We start from the raw sequence: 22067 nt of genomic DNA on the forward strand, positions 1-22067 counted from the left end.
GTGTGCATTAGCATCATCAGGCGGAGGAGCAGTGGCACCGGAGCACGAGGGAGCTGCATCCCACATGGCCCTGGAGGGCTAGACTACGGACTCGGAATTCACCAGTGGGACGGAGGGCGAGGGGAGCTCCACGGCGGGGACAGGAGCTGAGACCAGCGACACGGACTCGTCCTCTGATGGGAGCTCCCTTGTGGTGGTGGCAACATCTGTGCCCCCCGCATCTACAGGTACAGTCGCCACCCGCCCTACCAGCTCCGCCCTCCCAGCAGCCCCTCAGCCTTCGGCCCGTGCCCGCTCACCCAGGAGTGTGGGCATCACCTTCACCCCAGGCACCTCAGGCCCTGCCCCAGTCACCCCTGCTGCCCTCAGTGAGGAGGCCATTGACCTCCTCAGGTCACTCACTGTTGGGCAGTCTACCATTTTGAATGCCATGCAGGGTGTAGAAAGGCAGTTGCAATAAACTAATGCATTCCTGGAGGGCATTCATTCTGGTCAGGCGGCCCTTCACCGAGCTTTTCAAACTCTGGCCTCAGCACTGATGGCAGCCATTGTCCCCGTCTCTAGCCTCCCCCTCCAACTTCCTCCACCCAGACCCAAACCCCTGTACCTCTGCCTATCCCAAGTACACCATCAGACCAGCCTGCACACACCTCACCACACAAGGGAAGCTCAGGCAAACATAAGCACCACACATCACACAGGCACTCACGCAAGCGACACACACATGCAGACACACCAGCATCCACTGCCTCCACTGTGTCCCCCTCCTCGTATCTCCCTCCTCCCTCCCAGTCTCATCTACACTCACACCCGCATGCACTACCTCTACAGCCACTACGTCCCTCACCAGCACACCCCGCTCACGTGCAGTCACCACCCCCACTACCGTGCACACGTCCCCTGTGTCCTCTCCCAGTGTGTCTGTGACGGCCCCTCCCAAGATACACAAACGCAGGCACACACCCACCCAACAGCCATCCACCTCACGACAGCCTCCAGCGCATGCACCTGCACCCAAAGTCACCAAACGTACACCTCCTACTACCACCACCTCTTCCTCCACTCCCAAACCCCCTCCAGCTACCCGTCCCAGTGTGTCCAAAAGAATTTTCCTGTCCAGCCTTGACCTTTTTCCCACACCTCCCCCACCCCGTCCATCTCATAGGTCCCGAAGTAGCACCTCAGCCACAACATCTCCGGGACCAGTGGTGCCTGTAGTCACAGGTATGGGGAGTGCACCGGCCACCAGGACAGCCAGTGTGGCACGGAGCCACAGCATAGCCAGTCCCCCACCTGTGAAGCATCAGAAGTTGGCCAGTGCCCGGCGGGAGAGGGGGAAGATTCCAGCCACCAAAGCCGATCCCAGGGGTCCTGTTGGGAGTGTGGAGTCAGCTGTGACACCTTCCAAGGTGGGGAAGGGCCACAAGAAATCTGGCAAGTCTGGGAAGGGCTGCACGGCGGAGAAGACCGCCATCATCCCCGCTGCCCAGGAGGCCACCGCCACCACCAGTCCCAGCACAGCTGCCCAGGAGGCCACCGCCAGCCCCAGCACAGCTGCCCAGGAGGCCACTGCCAGCCCCAGCACAGCTGCCCAGGAGGCCACCGCCAGCCCCAGCACAGCTGCCCAGGAGGCCACCGCCAGCCCCAGCCCAGCTGATCCATGGAGGCCCGCCAGCACAAGCCCTGCTGGGCCATGACGGACCGCCAGCACAAGCCCCACTGGGCTATGAAGGACCGCCAGCACAAGCCCCGCTGGGCCATGAAGGACCGCCAACTCAAGCCCCGCTGGGCCATGAAGGACCGCCAGCACAAGCCCCGCTGGGCCATGAAGGACCGCCAACTCAAGCACCGCTGGGCCATGAAGGACCGCCAGCACAAGCCCCGCTGGGCCATGAAGGACCGCCAACTCAAGCACTGCTGAACAGGACACTGCCAACTCAAGCACCGCTGAACAGGGCACCGCCAAATCAAGCACTGCTGAAAAGGGCACCGACAAATCAAGCACCGCTGAACAGGGCACCGCCAACTCAAGCACCTCTGAACAGGGCACCGCCAACCCAAGCACCGCTGAACAGGGCACCGCCAAATCAAGCACTGCTGAACAGGGCACCACCAACTCAAGCACGGCTGAACAGGGCACTGCCAACTCAAGCACCGCTGAACAGGGCCCTGCCAAATCAAGCACCGCTAAACAGGGCACCGCCAACTCAAGCACCGCTGAACAGGGCACCGCCAACTCAAGCACCGCTAGCCCATGAGCGGCAGGGGCACTGACGCAACTGGGTCAGTCACGGGGTGAGTGATGCACTCTGGGCACCAGTCCCCCTCCAGAACCAGTGGAGACATCCATCCACTACTTCTGTCCTTCACAGGATGAAGCACTCTGGGCACCATGCCCCCTCCAGAACCAGTGGAGACTGTTATCCACTTGTGAGACTGTGGCTTTGCACTCCCCAGGATGTTACAGTGGGCAACCCACCCACTGTAGAGATTTGAGAGACTGCGGCTTTGCACTCCCCAGGATGTTACAGTGGGCAACCCACCCACTGTAGAGACTTGAGAGACTGTGGCTTTGCACTCCCCAGGATATGGCAGTGGGCAAGCCACCCACTGTAGAGACTTGAGAGACTGTGGCTTTGCACTCCCCAGGATTGAACAGTGGGCATGTGGCCCCCTCGTGGATTTGTCGTTGTGCACTCAAGAGGCTGAGGTGACCCCCCTTTCCCTCCCCCTGAGGTGCCTGTTTTCTTGCTCTCTGATGCCCCTGCAGTGTTCTCTCCGTCATGGTCGGGGATCTTGTGTGGGCCTCGCCCATACCGTGTGGTCCCAGTGTTCCACAGACTTTCTTTGTGCAGTACCTGGACTTCTATGCCTGGTATATATTTTGTACATGGTGTATATATATATTTCTGCCTACTTGTTTGTAATATATTCCGATGGTTACACTAATTTTCTTTGGTCTTTGCATTCTTCCGGGGAGGTTTGGGGGGTGTAACTGTGATGTATTGATATGCATTAGTGTGTGTGTTGTAGTTGGTGAGGGTGGTGGTGTTGTGTGTGTGTGTGTCCCAGTTTTTTGCCTCCCCCTTCCCCTGTGTCATAGGTGAAGTACTCACCGTGGTCCTCGCCGCCGGCGTTCGTGCTCCTGGTAGAGGAGCAGGAAGACTATCACAGGTAGGACTTGGAGTTCCGGTTCCATGGTGTCCTCGTTCCTCTTGGAGTGTGTAGAGGTGAGCGTTTTCCCTTTGAAATTCCTGTTTCCGCCTTGTTTTTATCCACGGTGTATCCGCCCCGGAAAAGGTGGCAGATTGGCCTGTCATAATAGTGTGGGCGGTACATTGTCTCCCGCCTGTCTGTTGGCGGTGACCGCCGCGCTGTTTGCTTGTACCGCCGTGGCGGTCGGAGTGTTAAAGTGGCTGTCTATGTTGGCAGTTTCCGCCACGGTCGTAATTGCTATTTTTTTACTGCTGGCCTGTTGGCGGTCTTACCGCCGCTTTAACACCGTCCGCCAGGGTTGTAATGACCATCTAAATCTCAATGACCCCTGTAAAGGTTGCATGATCACTGTGGATGCTAGTAAGAATGTGTTGGATGCATTCTTACTCAAGTTTGCAGAGAGGATGAAACTGTCATTAGCTACGCTTCATGAGTACTATGAGAACTTGAGCTGAATTACTCTGTAATTGAAAAGGAGTTGGTAGCGTGTTACTGGGTGAGTGAGAAATTCAGGAGTTATGTGTGGGGCAGGAAATATGTAATACAAACAGATCATAAGCCCCTGATGTACATCTTGAGTGGAGACAAGGTTAAGTACACCACACCACGCGTTGCTCGTCTCACTACAAAATTGTTACATTATGACTTCCAAGTGAAATACATTCCAGGTAAGGAAAATATCACAGCAGACTTTTTGTCTAGGTTACCTGTCTGAGAACAGGAAGCAACAGATCTGGAGGAGGATAAAGAGGATTGTTTCATAGCAATAGTGGATATTGATGAAAGCAAAGTTTGCACTGAAACCGTTTGGAGGATGACAGAGAGCAATGATATAGTTTTGGGGAAGGTCAAGGAGTATATTGTGAATGGATGGCCCAAGGAAAGGAGCTTGTATACCAAGATACAACCTTTCTCCAAAATCTGTGAAGACCTATCTATTGAAGATGGTGTGGTGTTGAGGAATGATAAATATGTTCCCCCAGACATCATTTATCCTATGTTGGTTAACTATGCACATGAAGGCCATTTAGGCTCAACTATGACAAAGAGAAGAGTGAGAGCTCATTATTGGTGGCCTTCTATGGACAGAGATGTGGATATAGTGATGAGTGGGTGTGTGGTGTATAGCAGAGCAGAGAAAGGGTTCAAGCTGGTGACACTACCCTTACAACCTATACCTATGCCTGAGAAACAATGGATGAAATTTGGCATTGACATGATGGGACCTTTTCATTTTCTCCCACATCATTTACTCTAAGCATTTGTTTTGATGGATTACCATAGCAAATGAGCAGAAGTTCTTTTTTTCTCTAATCCTTCAGATGGCAGTGCTATACATTTCCTCAGAGATGTTTTCATGAGGGAGGGGTTCCCGGAGTTCATAGTTTCTGATAAATGGGGTTCAGTTTGCCAGTCACGAGATGGAAGCTTTCCTAGAAGAATCTGGTGTGAAGCATCTGAGGAGTTCACTGTACCATCCAAAAACCAATGGCCTGGTAGAAAGAATGAATAGAGTGGTAGTAGAATGTTTTAAGTGGGCTAAGGATAATAGGTATGATGTGGGAGAGGTAGTAAAGTCTATGTTGTGGTTTTATCACACAACGCCACATTCACTCACCAAAATATCCCCTTTTGTGTTTCTCAGGGGATGACGTTCCACCTCTAAACTATATCCTGCCTAGTTAGCCAAAGCAGTAGAGGGTAAGGTCACAGATAAGGCGAACCAAACAAAAATGTTGTTTAGAGTAAAAGAAGCACAGATTAAATTAAAAGACGGGTACGATTTTAAAAAATCTACCAAACTTCAAATGTTTCAACATGGAGATATTGTACGCATTAAGGCCCTCATTACAACCCTCGTAATCGGTGATAAAGCGGCGGTAATACAGCCAACAGGTCGGCAGTAAAGAAAATAGGATCACGACCATGGCAGAAACCGCCAACATAGACAGCAACTTTAACACACCGACCGCCACAGCGGTAGCAACAAACACCGCCGCAGTCACCGCCAACAGACAGATGGAAGACAATGTACCGCCCACCCTATCACAACCCGCCAATCTGCCAGCTTTTCTGGGGCGGTACCAACCCCATCAAAAGCACGGCAGAAACAGGACTTGGAAGGGAAACCACTCACCTCTCGACAATCAACAAAGAACCAGTACACCATGGAGCCCGGGCTGCAGGTCCTGCCAATGCTTGTCTACCTCCTCATACACGATGGATATCAAAGGCGGCGGCGACGACCACGGTGAGTACTGTACCTAGCACACAGGGGATGGGGGAGGAAAAAGAGACTGACACACACACACGCAACACGCAGCACCCCCACCCCAACCCTCTCCCACAACACCATACACACAAAAACATGCATCAACAGTATATTTACACCCCATTACCCCCTGGAAGAACGCAAGGACAAAAGCAATTGAGTTCAAACAGTGATATTTTGAAATATGCAGATACAGTTAACGATTAGAAAAATGGTATATACAAATATTTACAATATGTACAGAAGGCCGTACACTGTCCTTTGCAAATGTCCATGGCCCACTGGGCCAAAAATCATGGGCGAAGCCCACACTTGACTTCTGCCTCAAAACGGAGAGAACACTGCAGGGGCATCAAGTCGTAAACACACAGGGACCTCAGGGGGAAGGGGAGGGGGCAGCTCAGCCGGAAAATGGTACTACGCCACTGCTCCTGGAGGAGGCTACATGCCCACAGCGATGTCCTGGGGAGTGCAAAGCCACAATCTCTCAAGTCTCTCAAGTGGGTGGTTTGCTCACTGCTTGGTCCAGGGGAGTGCAAGGCCACAGTCTTTCAAGTGGTTGGTTTGCCCACTGCTTGGTCCGGGGGAGTGCAAAGCCAGTCTCTCAAGTCTCTCAAGTGGGTGGCTTGCCCACTGCTTGGTCCTGGGGAGTGCAAAGCCACATTCTCTCAAGTCTCTCAAGTGGGTGGTTTGCCCACTACTTGTTCCTGGGGAGTGCAAAACCACAGTCTCTCAAGTGGATGGCTTCTCCACTAAATCTGGAGGGGTCGTTGTGCCCAGTGTGCTTCATCCTGGCAAGGAGGGGCTGAGTAGATGGTTTCTCCACTGGTTCTGGGGGGGGCCTTGTGCCCAGTGTGCTTCATTCTGCCAAGGAGGGGCTGAGTGGATGGCTTCTTCCACTGGTTCTGGAGGGCGCCTTGTGCCCATTCTGCTTCATACTGTCAAGGAGGGGCTGAGTGGATGCCTTCTTCCACTGGTTCTGGAGGGGGTCTTGTGCCCAGTCTGCTTCATCCTGCCAAGGATAGTGATAGTGGATGCATTTCTCCACTGGTTCTGGAGGAGGCCTTGTGCCCGGGGGCCTTGTGCCCACTCTGTTTCATCCTGCCAAGGATATTAATAGTGGATGCATTTCTCCACTGGTTCTGGAGGGGCGCTTGTGTTCAGTGATGCTGCACTTGGGGTGTGGCAGTTCACATTCCCTCACCTGGGTGTCTGAGGCACGAGATTTGCAGGGAACAGGTAGCATGATACTCCATGGAGGCAGGGCCAGACTCCATCCTGCGGCACTACGGCTGCAAACTGGTGGTAGTGCTGGTGCTGGTGCTTCAAGTGGTGGTGGGAGGCTCCAGCCCGTCTCCTGCAGCCTTGGACGGCTGCCCACTAGGGATGCTGCTGCTGACAGTTGTTGTGGCACCAGCTGGGCATGTGGCGGTGCAGATGGTGGTGCAGGTGGCGGTGCTTGCGGCAGTGCCTGCGGCGGAGATGCTGCTGGTGCTGGTCGTGGTGCAGGTGCTGGTAGTGGTGGAGGGAGACAACAGGCCGTCTCCTGCAGCCTCGGACTGCAGCCCATGCTGCTGCTGACAGCTGTTGTGGCTGTGGCAGTGCAGGTGGCGGTACAGGTGGCGGCACAGATGGTGGTGCAGATGGCAGTGCCTGTGGCGGTGCTTGCCGCGGTACAGGCTGCGGGGCTGTCGGTACTGATGGTGGACACCAATCCCTCACCTGGAGCCTCAGAGGCCTGAAGTTCCTGGCCTTGGGTTTTCTTCCCCTTCCCCACCTTGGCAGATGCTGCTGGGACCTTGGCACTGGCAGCTTGAGTTTTGGAGGAGGAATTGCTGGGTGGGTCGTGCTCCTTGGCCATGCTGCATGCTGGCTCCTTCTTCACCTTGGCAGGTGGCGGAATGGGTTGGTTCTTTGCAGGCAGTGCTTAATTTGTCAATAAAAAGGTGCCGGTGCCCAAAGCCCTCCTCTTAAACACGCGGCTGTTGCAATTAAATGTGTGAACACGGAATACTGGGGCGGCGTAATCCTGAAGCCATCTCTGGCTTCTTCAGTCCATACAAAACCACTCCCTGCCCCTTCAGCTCACTATAGCAGCTTTCTACTTTTTCCCTTTGTGATGCTTTTTCGTTGTTCCCTTCCTCCGTCTGTCCCATATGTGTCTTTTGCTCGCAGCAAATGCTTGAGGCTGAAGAAAAAGCCCCGGCCCTCAAAAATAAGTGCAGGTGCTTAGCACCGGAAACAACAAGCACAAATTAAGCACTGTTTGCAGGTGGCTCACTGGTCCCCTTTGATCCTCTGGGACTTGCAGGTACCACTGGGTCCGCCGACTTGTTGGCTGACGTGCTGTCCTGGGATCTGGACACCCTGGCCCGAGGGTAAGTACGGGGGGAAGGCGTGGGGAAGAGGTCAATGTTTGCCAGGAAAAGTTTTTTAGACACACTCGGACAGGAAGATGGAGAGGGTTTGGGAGTGGAGGAAGAGGGAGTGGTTGTAGGAGGTGTACGTCTGCTGAGTTTGGGTGAAGGTGCATGGGCTGGATGCTGTTGTGAGGTGGATGGCTGTTGGGTGGGTGGGTGCTTGCGTTTGTGTACTTTGGGAGGAGGGGTCACAGACACACTGGGAGAGGACACGAGATGTGTGCATGGTTGTGGGGGTGGTGACTGCTCGTGAGGGCTGTGTTGTGAGGGGCGTGCTGGTGATGGAGGTAGTGGATGAAGATGTAGTGCATGCAGGTGTGAGTGTAGACAATACTGGGAGGGAGGTGGATGAGGAGGAAGAGGGGGACACGGTGGAGGTAGTTCGTGTTGGTGTGCTTGCATGGGCATGGTGCTTGTGTGAGTGCCTGTGAGATGAAGTGTGGTGCTTATGTTTGCCTGAGCCACTTTTGTGTAGTGATTTGGGTGCATGCTGGTCTGAAGGTGTGCTTGGGATAGGCTGAGGTAGAGGGGATTGGGTCTGGGTAGTGGAAGATGGAGGGGGGAGGCTGGACACAGGGTCAATGGCTGCCATCAGTGGTGAGACCAGAGCCTAAAAATCCTCTCTGTTGGGCCGCCACGCCAGAGTGAATGCCCTCCAAGTATACATTTGTTTGTTGCAAATGCCTCTCAACACCCTGGATGGCATTCAGAATGGTTGAATGCCTAACAGTGAGGGATCTCAGGAGGTCAATAGCCTCCTCACTGAGGGCAGCAGGGCTGACTGGGGCAGGGCCTGAGGTGCCTGGGGCAAAGGAGATGCCCACCCTCCTGGGTGAGCGGGCACGGGAAACACGCTGAGGGGCTGCTGGGAGGGCGGTGCTGGTAGGAGGGGTGGCGGCTGTACCTGTTGTTGGGGTGGGCACAGAGGTGTCCGCCAGCACCAGGGAGCTTCCATCGGAGGAGGAGTCACTATCAGGGGTCTCCCCTCCTGTCCCCATCATGAAGCTCCCCTCGCTCTCCGTCCCACTGGTGCCTTCACCTAACACCAGCATCTGCACACCTGAAACCCACAGGACCCTGCACAGTAGTAGATGGCCACTTACACCACCCAGCTACCTCCTAAAGAGCGCAAAGTCAGCTTTCAGAATCTGTACTCACCCCCTTGTGGCTGCTGTGATGCCCTCAAGCACCCATCCAACTCCGGATAGGCCACCGCCGGGATGCGGAACATCAGGGGGGTCATGGTGCGACGGGTACCCCTTCCACGTTGGGCCTCCACCGTTTTCTTGGTCCAGTAGCCCAGGTCCTCCCATCTCTTACCGCAGTGGGTGCTCCGCCTGTGATAGACCCCCACGGTCCGCACCTCCTTGGTGATGGCACGCCAAATACCCTTTTTCTGGTGGGCAGTGACCTGGTGGGAAAAGACAGCAGAAAAGGAAATTACTCACCCGTCCGGACTGTCAACTCATTGCCCACCAGTTCCCAACCATGCCCTGACACACATACAGTGACCACCTCTTATGCAGCACTCAAGCCAGGACGCCTCAGCACCCCCCAACATGTGGCTTACATCCACACCACTCCAAACATGCATTACCCACACATCATGCTCACAGTGTATTAACCTGTTTGTCTGGAGGACCGTAAAGTAATGTGTACTGGGGTAGGACCCCATCCACCAGTTTCTCCAACTCCTCAGCAGGGAAGGCAGGGGCCCTTTCCCCAGACACATGAGCCATTGTCGCTTCCAGGCACAGGTCACAGCAGCACTTGCAGTGTAGGTCCTTGCCTGTTGACGGTCAGGTAGCAAGTGAGTGAAGAGTTAGAAAATGGTGGTGATGTCCGCGGCAGTGCGTACCGCCACCGCCGGCGTACATCGCCATTGGCTCCTGGAACCCATAGGGCCCAACAATAACCAATGTGAATCTGCACGGCAGTCATCAACCGCCTACCGCAATGGCACACAACGCCAGCGCACTTACCTCATTTCCACTTGTCCCTCCTCACAGGTCAGGAAGCCTCCATTTCTGGGGGGCACAGGGCATGGCACCTAACTGCGTCACAGCAGACATTGGCACTTCAATTGACTCTCAACTTCACATACTGCTTCTGTAAAGTAAATTAATCAGCATTAGTGCAATATATGTGGAAATATGACCCTCTGCTCACTGTTCTCTTCTATAGGCTACAACCGCTGAGGCAGATTATGATATGGCGGCATCCTCTGGAGTACAGACCCCTGGTGGACCTGTCGACAATGGAGGACAGACACATTTTCATCATATACAGACTTGATCGTTCCACAATCCAAGAACTGTGTACCCAAGTGGAGCCACACCTGATGTCAGCTATCCGCCAGCCCACAGGTATCCCCCCTCTAGTGCAGGTTCTGTCAGTGCCAGTGCTCCATTTCCTGGCAAGTGGTTCCTTTCAAACTACAGCGGCCATGGCATCAGGGATGTGTCAGCCCATGTTCTCCAACGTGTTGACCAGAGTGTTGTCTGCCCTGCTGAAACACATGCGCAGGTGGATGATTTGGCCACAGTGAAGGCTGACTGTTATGCCCTGGGTCATATCCCCAACATCGTTGGTGCCATTGATGGTACACATGTAGCATTTGTACCACCCCCGGCTCTATGCATGACGCATTTATATTGAGGAATAGCAGCATCCTATATGTGATGGGCCAACTCCGGAGGCACCGGGTGTGGCTAATAGGTGAGCCAAAGGTCTCCACTGAGTATAAGTTGGTGTCTGGGTATGGGATTGCCCCTAAGGGTTAGTTTGTATCTAACAGTTGTCACCCTATATTTGCAGGTGACTCTGGTTACCCCAACCTCTCATGGCTACTCACCCCAGTGAGGAATGCCAGGAAAAGTGCAGAGGAACGTTGTAATGAGGCACATGGGCTTACAAGGAGAATAATTGAGAGAACCTTTGGCCTCCTGAAGGCCAGGTTCCGGTGCCTCCATCTAACAGGTGGCTCCCTGTACTACTCACCCAAGAAGGTGAGCCAGATCATCGTTGCATGTTGCACAACCTGGCCTTGAGACGCCAGGTGCCTTTTCTGCAGGAGGATGTGCCTGGAGATGGTCTTGTGGCAGCGGTGGGGCCTGTGGACAGTGATGAAGAGGAGGCAGAGGAAGAAGATGTTGACAACAGAACAAATATAATACAGCAGTACTTCCAGTGACACACAGGTAAGACACTGTAACTTCACTTAACATTTCAGTAATCTGTTGGACATTGTACATGGCAGCCCCTTACCCTATATCTGTGGCCACTGACTGTTCCCTTTGGATTCTGTATTTTCAGATCTGTGTGCCCCATTCTGGCTCCTGCTATATGTACTGCTGCCCACCAAAGGTCATCCTGTAGTATATTTCACTGTACATATATTTTGCAATGCTTTGAGAATGTTGTACTAATACATTTGAGATTCATTACACTGACTCCAGGATGCTATTTGTTTCAAGGGTGTTTATTTATGTGCCAATAAGTATAGGGGTATGTGAAAGGGGCTGGGGTGATGGTACAGGAATGTCCAGTTAGAGTCCAGTCTCTTGGTATCACAGGTGCATTGTCCAAGGGGGCATAGGAAGTGGAGCAATGGCAGTTCAAGGTGGACTGGGTAACAGAGTGGGAAAGAAGGGTGACTATCAGGAGAGTCCTATTTCCTGGTGGTGGTCTTGGTAATGTTCTCTGTCTTCTGCCTGGATCGCAGGGACTGTTTGCAGGGTGGTTGTCCTTCTGCAGGGGGTGCTGGTGGTCTGTTGTTCCTGTGGCGGGGCCTCCTGTCCGCTAGCGCCGGCGGAGGTGGAAGGCTGTTCCTCGGTTTGGCTAGTGTCAGGCACCCTTTGTTGTGCCACTGCCTCCCTCATGGTCTTGCCCATGTCAACCAGCACCCGTGCAATGGTGACCAGGATGGTGTAGATTTTTGTTAGGTCCTCCCTGATCCCCAGGTACTGTCCCTCCTGCAGCCGCTGAGTCTCCTGCAACTTGGCCATTACCTGGCCTATGGTCTCCTGGGAATGATGGTATGCTCCCAGGATGTTGGAGAGTGCCTCGTGGAGAGTGGGTTCCCTGGGCCTGTCCTCCCCTGCCGCACAGCAGTCCTCCCAGCTTCCCTGTTGTCCTGTGCCTCTGTCCCCTGAACCGTGTGCCCACTGCCACTGACCCCAGGTCCCTGATCGTCCTGGGTTTCTGGGGTTGCCTGGGGTCCCTGTAGTGGTGGACACACTGCTGATTGATGTGTCCTGAGGACAGTGGCATAGGCCCGCTGGGTGGGTACTATGCTGGTGTTTCCTGAGGGGGGCGGCTCTGTGGTGGGCTGGGACTGTGGCAGGGGAGCCGACTGTCCAGAGGCCCATCATGGGCCAGGTTGGTCATCTTGATCCAGGCATGCAGAGCTGCTGTCATCACTGTTCTGCCTCTTCAGGGAGAGACTGGATGTAGCTGCCACCTCCTCTCCAGTGACGTTGAGTAGGGGTCCTGTTGGGATGCAAATGCATTGTTAATGTATCTGCGTGTGCCATCTTGTACATGGGTGTGTTTCCCTGAATGATTGTGCTTTCCCTATTAGCTTGGCCTTTTGTGGTTGGTGAATTTGTGGGCTGGCTAAGTCTCCCTACTGGGCATGCTTTGATGATGGGTGCCCATGCAGGTCTGTGAATGGTGTCCATGCATTGGTGTTGCATGCAGGGCTTGGTATTGGGATGGGTGGGTTGTGATGGTGGGGTATATGTGAGGTGATGGAGTGATGGGAGTGAGGGTAAGGATGGTGGTATGTAATGGCATGCAGGTAGGGTAGGGGATGTAGTGGTAAAGATTTGACTTACCAGAGTCCAGTCCTCATGGTACTCCTGCGAGGCCCTCAGGATGCATTATTGCCAAGACTTGCTCCTCCCGTGTTATTAGTTGTGGGGGAGGAGGTGGGTGTCCACCGCCAGTCCTCTGTACAGCAATCTGGTGTCTTGCAACCACACAACGCACCTTCCCCCGTAGGTCGTTCCATCTCTTCCTGATGTCATCCCTAGTTCTGGGGTGCTGTCCCATGGCGTTGACCCTGTCCATGATTCTCCGCCATAGTTCCATCTTCCTTGCAATGGAGGTCTGCTGCACCTGTGATCCGAATAGCTGTGGCTCTACCCGGATGATTTCCTCCACCATGACCCTTAGCTCCTCCTCTGAAAACCTGGGGTGTCTTTGGGGTGCCATAGATGTGGTGTGAGTGATATGTGTGAGGATGTGTGAGGATGTGTGGGGTGATGTGTGGGGTGATGTGTTGTGGTGTACGCTGTGATGTGCGTGAATGGTGCATGGGTGAGGGTGAGGGTGTTCTGTGCCTCTGATTGAGTGGATGCTCCTTGCTTGTCTCTCTCTGCTTGCTATCTTTTTTTTTCACTGTAAGGGGTTGTGGGTATTGTGGGTGGGTGTTTTATATTGGATTGGGTGTGTGGGTGTGGTGTGTGTATGTGCTTCAGGTGTGTGTATTTTGAATTGTCCAATGTGGTGTAGTTTTGTAAGTGTGTGTGTATTTTGAGCGCAGTGGTATGTACCGCCAATGGTTTACCACAATTGAAAGACCACCGCAGTGATTCGTGGTTTGTGATACTGTGGGCGTATTCCTGTTGATGTAACGGTGTGGGTTTTGGTACCGCCAGTTTATCACTGACCTTTGGTCTGGCGGACTTGTGTAGATGTTTGCATTGTGGCGTAATTCTATGTGTGGGTCATAATACCCGTGGCGGATTACCGCCGCGGTCATGGTATGTTGGCGACGTCAGCACGGCGGTAGGCGGCATTTACCGCCAGGGTTGTAATGAGGGCCTAAATGTCAAACATTTGTTAAGAAAGGGGATACCAGTTATTGTGAACTGATCACTGTGAAGAAAGTGTGTGGCAATACCTTTATGGTGGTGGGTGCCCATTGGTGGAATGTTGGGAAAATTTTAAAGGTTGGAGATGATGCTTTCAATGAGTTTGGAACAAGAGAAAATGTGTTATCTATTCATGTGATAAATGTGAACAACAAGCCAATGTTTAAAAATCTAGAACAACACAATCCACGGAGATCCACCCGTGAAAAACGTGTACCATGGAAACTCAAAGAGAGGTACATATGTCAGTGTACGTTTACATTTGTGATATTTTTTTACGATATGTATCTGGCATAACATTGTATGGTTTTATTGTATAGTGCTCATGGTTTTCCAAGTGTATTTTAAATTACTTAGGTCCCTACTTGTAAACAGCAGTTCCTTAACTGTATAGTATTGAGTTATTACAGTAAATTCTGTGCTAGTCGTTATTATTGGGTGGGTACAGTAGTGGGTTATTTTGTTTTTGTTTTTAAAAAAAAAAGAAAAAAAGAGATAATATGTTATGCTCACACTTTCTATTACATTAGAATTCATTTGTGTGTTCTGCCACTGTGCATTCTGCATGAGCTTTCTAAGGATGTCAGTTGGAGTGCATATGGCAGAGGGCACAGCGCTGGCTTCTGATGTTTATGCTGGCAGTAAAAACGTCTTACAGAAGACGACTTCAACATGTTTGTGATTCATTACAGGAGAAGACCACAGAGTCCCCACCCCAGCTGGGCTAAAACAGTGGTTTGTTCCCCTGACGTAACAGGAGATTCAATAAGAGATTCCAAGGCTCACATCTCATAGCCAAAACAAGGAATAAAGAGTTTGTGTGTTTCTTTCCCAAGCAGTCACTGTAGTCTTGACCCCATGCAGGCCCACACACATGCACCTCAAAACAAATTGTTGATGAGGGCGGGGTTCGAGCCCCATGTCTGTGCCCCTCATTGCCAAATTCGAGCCTGCCCTGCTGCCCTGCTTCTGGTGCCCGAATCACGCTGTCAGTGTGCAAGTTAGTCACGGCGCTGTTTAAGCCCTGTGGTTGGCTCAGGCTTACTCACTTGATAATGGCACTCCGCTCTTGCTGCCTGCCTCAACTGTAAGGTCTGCCTGCTAGGGAGCATCTCCTGCTCCTCCCAGCTGTCTTTTCTTTGCAGCATGATATTAGATGACCTGCTGTGGGCCTTCCAAGCAAGCTACCTTGTCTTCTCCAGGCTCCTGGGTGGAACATGCCTGCAATGAGTCCAGCTATCCTGAGGGCACAGTAACTCCCTTTCACCTGCAGTGTGCTGTCTCCAGGCATGCTTCCTCTCCATCTGGTATGTTCCTGTCTTTCTTAAGCTGCAGGTGTGGCACTCAACTGTTTGCTGCCCAGGCTATCTACCTGGCCACACGGCACACCATATATATTGAGCATGAGGTTGCATGCTGCGCGTGGCTCACGCCCATGGTAAGGAGTCCTGAGCATTCCTACCCAGAACAGACTACTACTTTGGAGGTGAGCAAGGGGCCCATGCTACATATTCCACACGTCCTGCCATCAAAGTGGTGAGCACCTTTTAGCATGTCTGTGTCATCCATGAGGTTCTGTGCCACTAGTAACTCTTGCCCGAGCCATTTGGACACTCTAGTGTAACTTTGAATGTCTCCATAATGGCATCAATACCCAGGCCTGAGCCGTTTGCGGTTGATGAGCCCCCATCTGCTCCAGCAACACATAGGAAAGAATGGGTTGAGCACTTGGAGGTGTATTTGGCAGCTGTGGCTCTTGTCAATAATAGGTGGTGTCCTATGCTGCTGCTTCTAGGAGAAGCGGCCATCCATCACTGCACATTTTGATCCTTTAGCAAATCCTGACTATGAATTATTTTTGCTACGCCAAACCAGACAATTCCCAGAGTAGTCCGTGGGCACTTTTTCTGCTACTCTGAAAGATTTAGCCACTACCTGCATGTTGGGTGATGCTGATGATGAGATTCAAGCAAAGTTCACCCAAGGCCGTTTTTCTGTCAAGCTGAGGGAGAACATCCTACAAGTCCCAGGGATATCTATGGCAGACATGCTAATGATGGGAGGCTCCAAAGAACTTACCAAAGTGCGTGATGCGCACATGGAAGAGGCACTCCAACGTCAGATAAACACTGAGCCTGTCAATGCGATGTCAGCGGGGTGCATGGAAAAGAAAAAGAACCATTCCAAGCTTGTTCAAACCCCAGAAGTATACTATGAATGGTCCACATCAAAGACCATGCCCTGTCCAAGAAAAGAGATGTTCAGCATGTGGTAAATTCAATCACTTTGCCAATGTATGCCAGTCGTCTGCACCACCTAAAACTCTCAAACCCAAGTCAGTCAACATTATGCAGACACCTGGAATCCCTGAGGATGAAGGGGTCATGGACCATGATGACGTGGAGAGAGCTGTCCATTTTATACATGCTATGCAACCTGGTGATTACCCCCAGAGGCGCATCCCAAAGTGAATGAATCTCCTCAAAGGTTATATGCTCCAATCCCTACTGGACACAGAAGCATAAGTAAATATCTTGGCTCAATCAGTTCTTAAGACTTTTCCCATACAACCAACTTTGTGGGATACCTGCACCCAAGTTTATGCATTTTGTTCCTCAACACTACTCCTGCTGGCAGGGGTTTTCACCACAGAGATATCGCATGAGTCACCCTCAATACGTGCCAAGGTATGTGTCACCAAGGGTGGATCTGGAATGCTGCTGAGTTGCCGAATGGCAGAACATCTCCAGTTGTTTTTTTTTGCTTTCAGAGTCCACCTATGGAGCGGTGGATCTGGTGGCAGAGTTTTCACAGCTGTTTGATGGCACTGGGTGTCTCAAAAATTGTCTAATATTCCTCCACATAGAAGACTCAATCCAGCCAGTTGCTTTGAGACATTGTAGAGTGGCTTTCCACTTGTGCCCCAAAGTAGAAGAAGAATTGAGGAAACTTGAACCTCCGGATATCATCGAATGGGTGGACAGCCCGAAGCCTGGGGTGTCTCCCATTGTCGTGGCTCTTAAACCCAAGCAGCCAGGAGAACACAGGATTTGTGTTGACATGTTTTTACCCAATCTAGCCTTCCGGTGTGAACTACATCTGACACCCATTGCCGATGATATTGTGACAAAACTTAGTGGGTCGAGATGGTTTTCAAAGGTGGGCCTTCAGGCCGGGTATCATCAACTCATGTTGGATCCAGAATTGCGAGTGATGACATTCTCCACACATGTTGGTTTAAAGAAGGTACAAATGCCTCAGTTTTGGGGTGCATAGTGCGGCTAAAGTTTTTCAGGGCACAATCAGAGGAGTGCTGGCTGGTCTTACAGGGGTCATCATTGTCAGTAACAATGTGCTTGTGCACGCTCCTACTCTTGCAGAGCACCTTGTTAGGTTGAGGACAACTTTCCAAAGACTGAAGGACAATGGTCTCACTCTCCACAGAGGAACGTGTGTTTCTCCAAACAGAAATTGTTTTTAAGGATACCGCTTTTACACAGATGGGGGTCATGCCTGATCCTGCTAATTTACAGGATATTCAATCTGCACTGACCACCTCCAGTGTCACAGGTGTACACAGCTTCTTGGACACTGTCTTATCCAGGTGATTGATTGACACCTGCTCTGATTGATATAAGTCAATAAGGAAGCTCAATGAAGGACCACGCACCAATAATGCACACAACTTAGCTTTAATAGAATCTTCAGTGAAATATATGCGTTTGGCACATCAACAAAGTAGAATAAAAAAAGCAATAAAAGGTATCTATTTATATCTGAGCAAAGAGTTCACCAATATGAACACTGCATTAGTTGACTGTCTACAAAATGCATATTTCAGCTACTGCATCATATTCACATTAAGGCGTTCAAGGAAAAAGCAAATATGAATGAGTAGAATACATCATATTATAAACATAGCACTAGTATGTTAATCAATCAGAATAAAGCAGAGAAACAAAGGCCTTTCATCCCTGGGTGGAACTTAACTTTATCCATAATTCTGGGAAGCCCTCTCCTGCTTGCTCGAACCTCTCTCCCCCTCGAGCGTCACAGTCTAAGAACAGCACAGCCAGGGAGGCAGCGATGTGGGCGATGGCAGTTTGCACAACTCCATCTGCGAGCTTCAATCCCCTCACCCGCGCTTTGGTGCTTAAATAACCTGAAGCTTGGACTCTATCCCTTTCTCGCATTTTCTAGCTATGTTATCAGCACACGTCCCTTGGCTGCCCTGTTGTTCACTAGCCATTATTTTTCTGGCCTTTTCCTGGACTCCCTTTCTCAGGGTTAGAGCGACCTTCGCGTCCCTCTCCCACACTTCCTGCTTCTTGTACATGCAGGCTGCAGATAATTTTATCTATGGAATGTTGGAAAACAAGCTTGAAAGAGACATTGTGGACTTTTCCACGTATGGTTCAGTTTTCTTCAGGCATCATGCTTATCTACACTGCTCAGACTAATTAACCCTTCTCGTCACAATGTCTTCCGCACCTTTGCCTACACTGATCACTCCACCACTTAGATGAGCGCGATGCATGCAAAATAAAAAATCATTTATTTTGGCATTTCTCTAGCTAGGTTGCTACGAATACCCATCAGCATTATTCTAAGTGCTTGCATTTTAGTATAAAGCTGTTTAGTGTGTACATATAGTCTACATAATATAGTCATCAATATGACACAAACAATCAGTATTCAAATTAAAGGATGCAACATTACATTTAGTGTTTTTGTAGCTCCTGGTGCCCAGCCCAAGAAAATATCATACCAGTGGTGCGTGAAGCAGTGTGCATAAGCTGTTTAACGTCTATGGTCATCTGTATGGCTGTATCCTTAGTGTATTTAGCTGCCATATCAAATTTAGGAAATGTGACTTGTGCATAGTGCCTCATTGCCTCTAGTTTGGGTAGCTTAACAACAAGCGGGATGTTCCATTCTAACTGTGCTCGCATTTGCGTTTGTAATGTGGTTGTGGTGAACTTAGTCGGTCGTATAGGATGTGAGTACTTGTGTCAATAATGCTGGTAATATTGCACATACACATTACTTGCTCTCCTGTGGTTTGTACAAATCCGTTAATGAGTAAGGGATGATTAGTAACATAACATATATTCTACATCCCTATCTGATATAAGTCTGTGCCATTAATAGGATAATGTAGCCATTCGCATTCTCCTGGTATTGGGTGAAGGCATGGATCTAGCACCTGCCCAGTGTGGGAACATACCCACCCCTTGGACCAATCTGCACATCTGGTGGGATCTACAGTGTGGTTTGTCTGATCAATCCACTTTTTGTCAGTATGAGGTATCCACCATTCTTTACATATCACTACGGGGGGCAAAAGGGCACCATATTCTAGGAGGAAGATCACTTCTTGCTAGATCAAAATGAGCATAACACATTTCTTCTTCACAATGAAACTGTATGGGCTTTACCGATATCTCCTCGGGCACATGCAATTGTTGACTCCAATACTCGCCTTGGAGCTGTCCTCATTCCGCTTTAAAATCTGCATATTGTTGATTAACAATACTTTGCCATAGTATACATTGGATACCCTTGGACACTGCTTGTGTGTTTTGAAAGCTTTTTCCAAATTGCTCATATGTGAAATTATGCCATTTCTAATCACGGAACAACCCTCGTAGGATTTTCCATACCTCCTGTGAGTGTGTGGGCCCCCATTGAGAAATGACTTTTATGGCCTCTCCTGTACTAAATCCTGTGGATGATAACTTATTCCTAATGGCTTCAATATCAAAAGAATTCAAGGCCCCTACCCCTATTCCGGTGTCTCCGGCTATCAAGGATCCTAGATCTCTTCTAAAATGTAGCTTTGGCAATGGCCATAACTGTAGTGTCCCTGGTGCACATAATGGATCATAATTTGAGACATTTCCTTTAGCAATATTTATCTGTAACACAATATGGTTAATTATGCTTGCATGCAAAGCTTGCTTACATCCTATCCTATACCGAACTATGGAAATGTTGCCTAAGTTGCTAACCATGCGTCTTTCAGCTACATAAAAAATTAAGGCTGGTAGTTTGGAATATCGAGCTCCTTTAGTTCCATTGTTCATTGTAACAACCACCATATGTCCTGGTAAAATACTTTGTTTGTCAGAACAATTATAGGGTTTACATGGATATGCCAGTGCTGGTGTAAACAGCACAATGGTATCACAATATGTGCATATCATGTTCAAGGTATAATTCAAAGCTTGTACTATTGCTTGTGTTCCTTGAAATTCGTTTAGTCCATTAGCATGTCGGATTTGCTGTCCGGTTACCTTCCAGGTCACAGCTTTGCAGCCATCCACTTGCCTCCAGGTACTTTTACGTTGCAAAGTGAAATTTTCCCCTGGTCATCAGTAACGTTAGCGGCTTGAGGTGCACAAGTGACATGGAGGTCCGTAACGACATTCTCTGATATATTCAGTCGAACCCAAACACCTCTTCCAGTTGCAATTATGACCGCAAACAGGAACCACATCACTGACTCAGATATCATCATTAACGACCGTGGGGTGAGTTTCACTGCAGGTACAAACACAGGCACATTAGAGTTCTTTAAAAGTACAACATATGTGCTCCCCACCCCTTGACTCAATATCTCTGCTGCTTCTGTCTTTTTCCCCGGATGATGCACCCACACTTTTTTCCCTGTGCTTCCAAAATCCTCCCTCACCTCTCTGGATGCTATCGGGGGGGCAGAACTCTCTTCTATATGGGGAGTGTACGCTTGTTCACAAATCAATTGTGCAAGTCTGTCATGTGCTTGATATGATACAACAGCATTTCCTTGGTTCAACAACACTACTTTGACTTCTCCTCTATAATCTAGGTCAATAACTCCCCCAAGTACCGACACTCCCTTGATGGCTAGGCTAGATCGAGGGGCAATCCTACCATATGTTCCTGGTGGTACTCTCACTCCTATTCCTAGGGGTATGGTTTTTACCTGACCTACAGGTACTTCTCTATCTTCTGGAGCAAACAGATCCAGTCCTATACTGCCAGGAGTAGCCTGCAAAGGTAATCAAGCTCAAGGGTTTGTTTTTCAGACAATCATTGTATGTGTAGGTTCTTTATCATGCCCTGTCATCCTAATGAAAGGAGTCTGCTGCCCAACTGGTCTGTTGCTCAATTCATATAAGGCTTTGTCTAAATTACTACTCCACCCTTTTAGGGTCTGATGTGCTGATAACCTTTTTAGCTGTTCTTTCAACAATCCATTATATCTCTCAATCATGCCTGCAGCTTGTGGGTAATAGCTAAAGTGTAATATCCACTGAATTCCCTGTTCCTGGGCCCAGTCCTGCACTGCTTTTCCTGAAAAGTGTGTGCCTCTATCTGTTTGGATCTAATCAGGTACCCCATAATGTTTTATCAGGTAGTTTAGCCCTCGCAAAGTGGACTTCTGGTCTGCAGACTTACAAGGCATACCCAACATATGGCCAGAGTAGGTATCCACCATGGTCAATATGTAGCTTTTTCCTCCTTCCTTTGGTAGTGGCCCGATATAGTCCAATTGCCACACCGTGGTAGCTGCAGTACCTCTTTTGATATGTCCGCTAGGCTTCTTTTTCAGGGGCATGTGTCTAATTTGGTTGCATGTGGGGCACTCCTTTACTGCTTGTTGCACTTGTTCTTTAGTAACTGGAATTTGTCATTTCTGTGCCCATGCATAAGTGCCATTTTCTCCTAGATGTCCAGATGTTGCATGGGCCCAGTTTGCCAAAGCAGCCTCAGCTTCCTCATTGATGACCACTGTTCGTGTTTGGCCATCTGATCTGCAGTATTGTTTAATAGAGATGCAAGAGAGGTGTATGATGGGCAGTGGGCATCCACATATCCCACATAGATTTGACACCTTTGCCCTTTCTCCCACATCTCTCCCTATAGATGCTCGCCTCCCCAGATGGGGGTGCCTTTAATTTTCCATCCATCTTTGCGCCAAGTCGGGGCCCAACTTACTAGTCCTTGGTAAGTGGCCCAACTGTCAGTGTACACAAATGTTTTCTATCCGATGGGGGCCTGTTCGATTACTACTGTTACCCCATGCAGTTCTGCAAGCTGGCTTGATCCATTATCTCCTCCTCTCAACAGCAGCGTTTCTGTAGCAGGCTGGAATGCAACTGTTTGCCATTGTCTTTTTCCTTGATGGTACCAGGCTGTGCCATCATTGAACCATGCATTTTGTCATTCCTCTTCAGTAAGTTGCTCAAAAGGTGGGGCTATTTTAAACGGTGAAGGTTCCATTTCAGTAAGTTC

The sequence above is a fragment of the Pleurodeles waltl genome, chromosome 3_1 (genome assembly GCF_031143425.1).
Source record: "Pleurodeles waltl isolate 20211129_DDA chromosome 3_1, aPleWal1.hap1.20221129, whole genome shotgun sequence".
NCBI classification, from domain to species: domain Eukaryota; kingdom Metazoa; phylum Chordata; class Amphibia; order Caudata; family Salamandridae; genus Pleurodeles; species Pleurodeles waltl.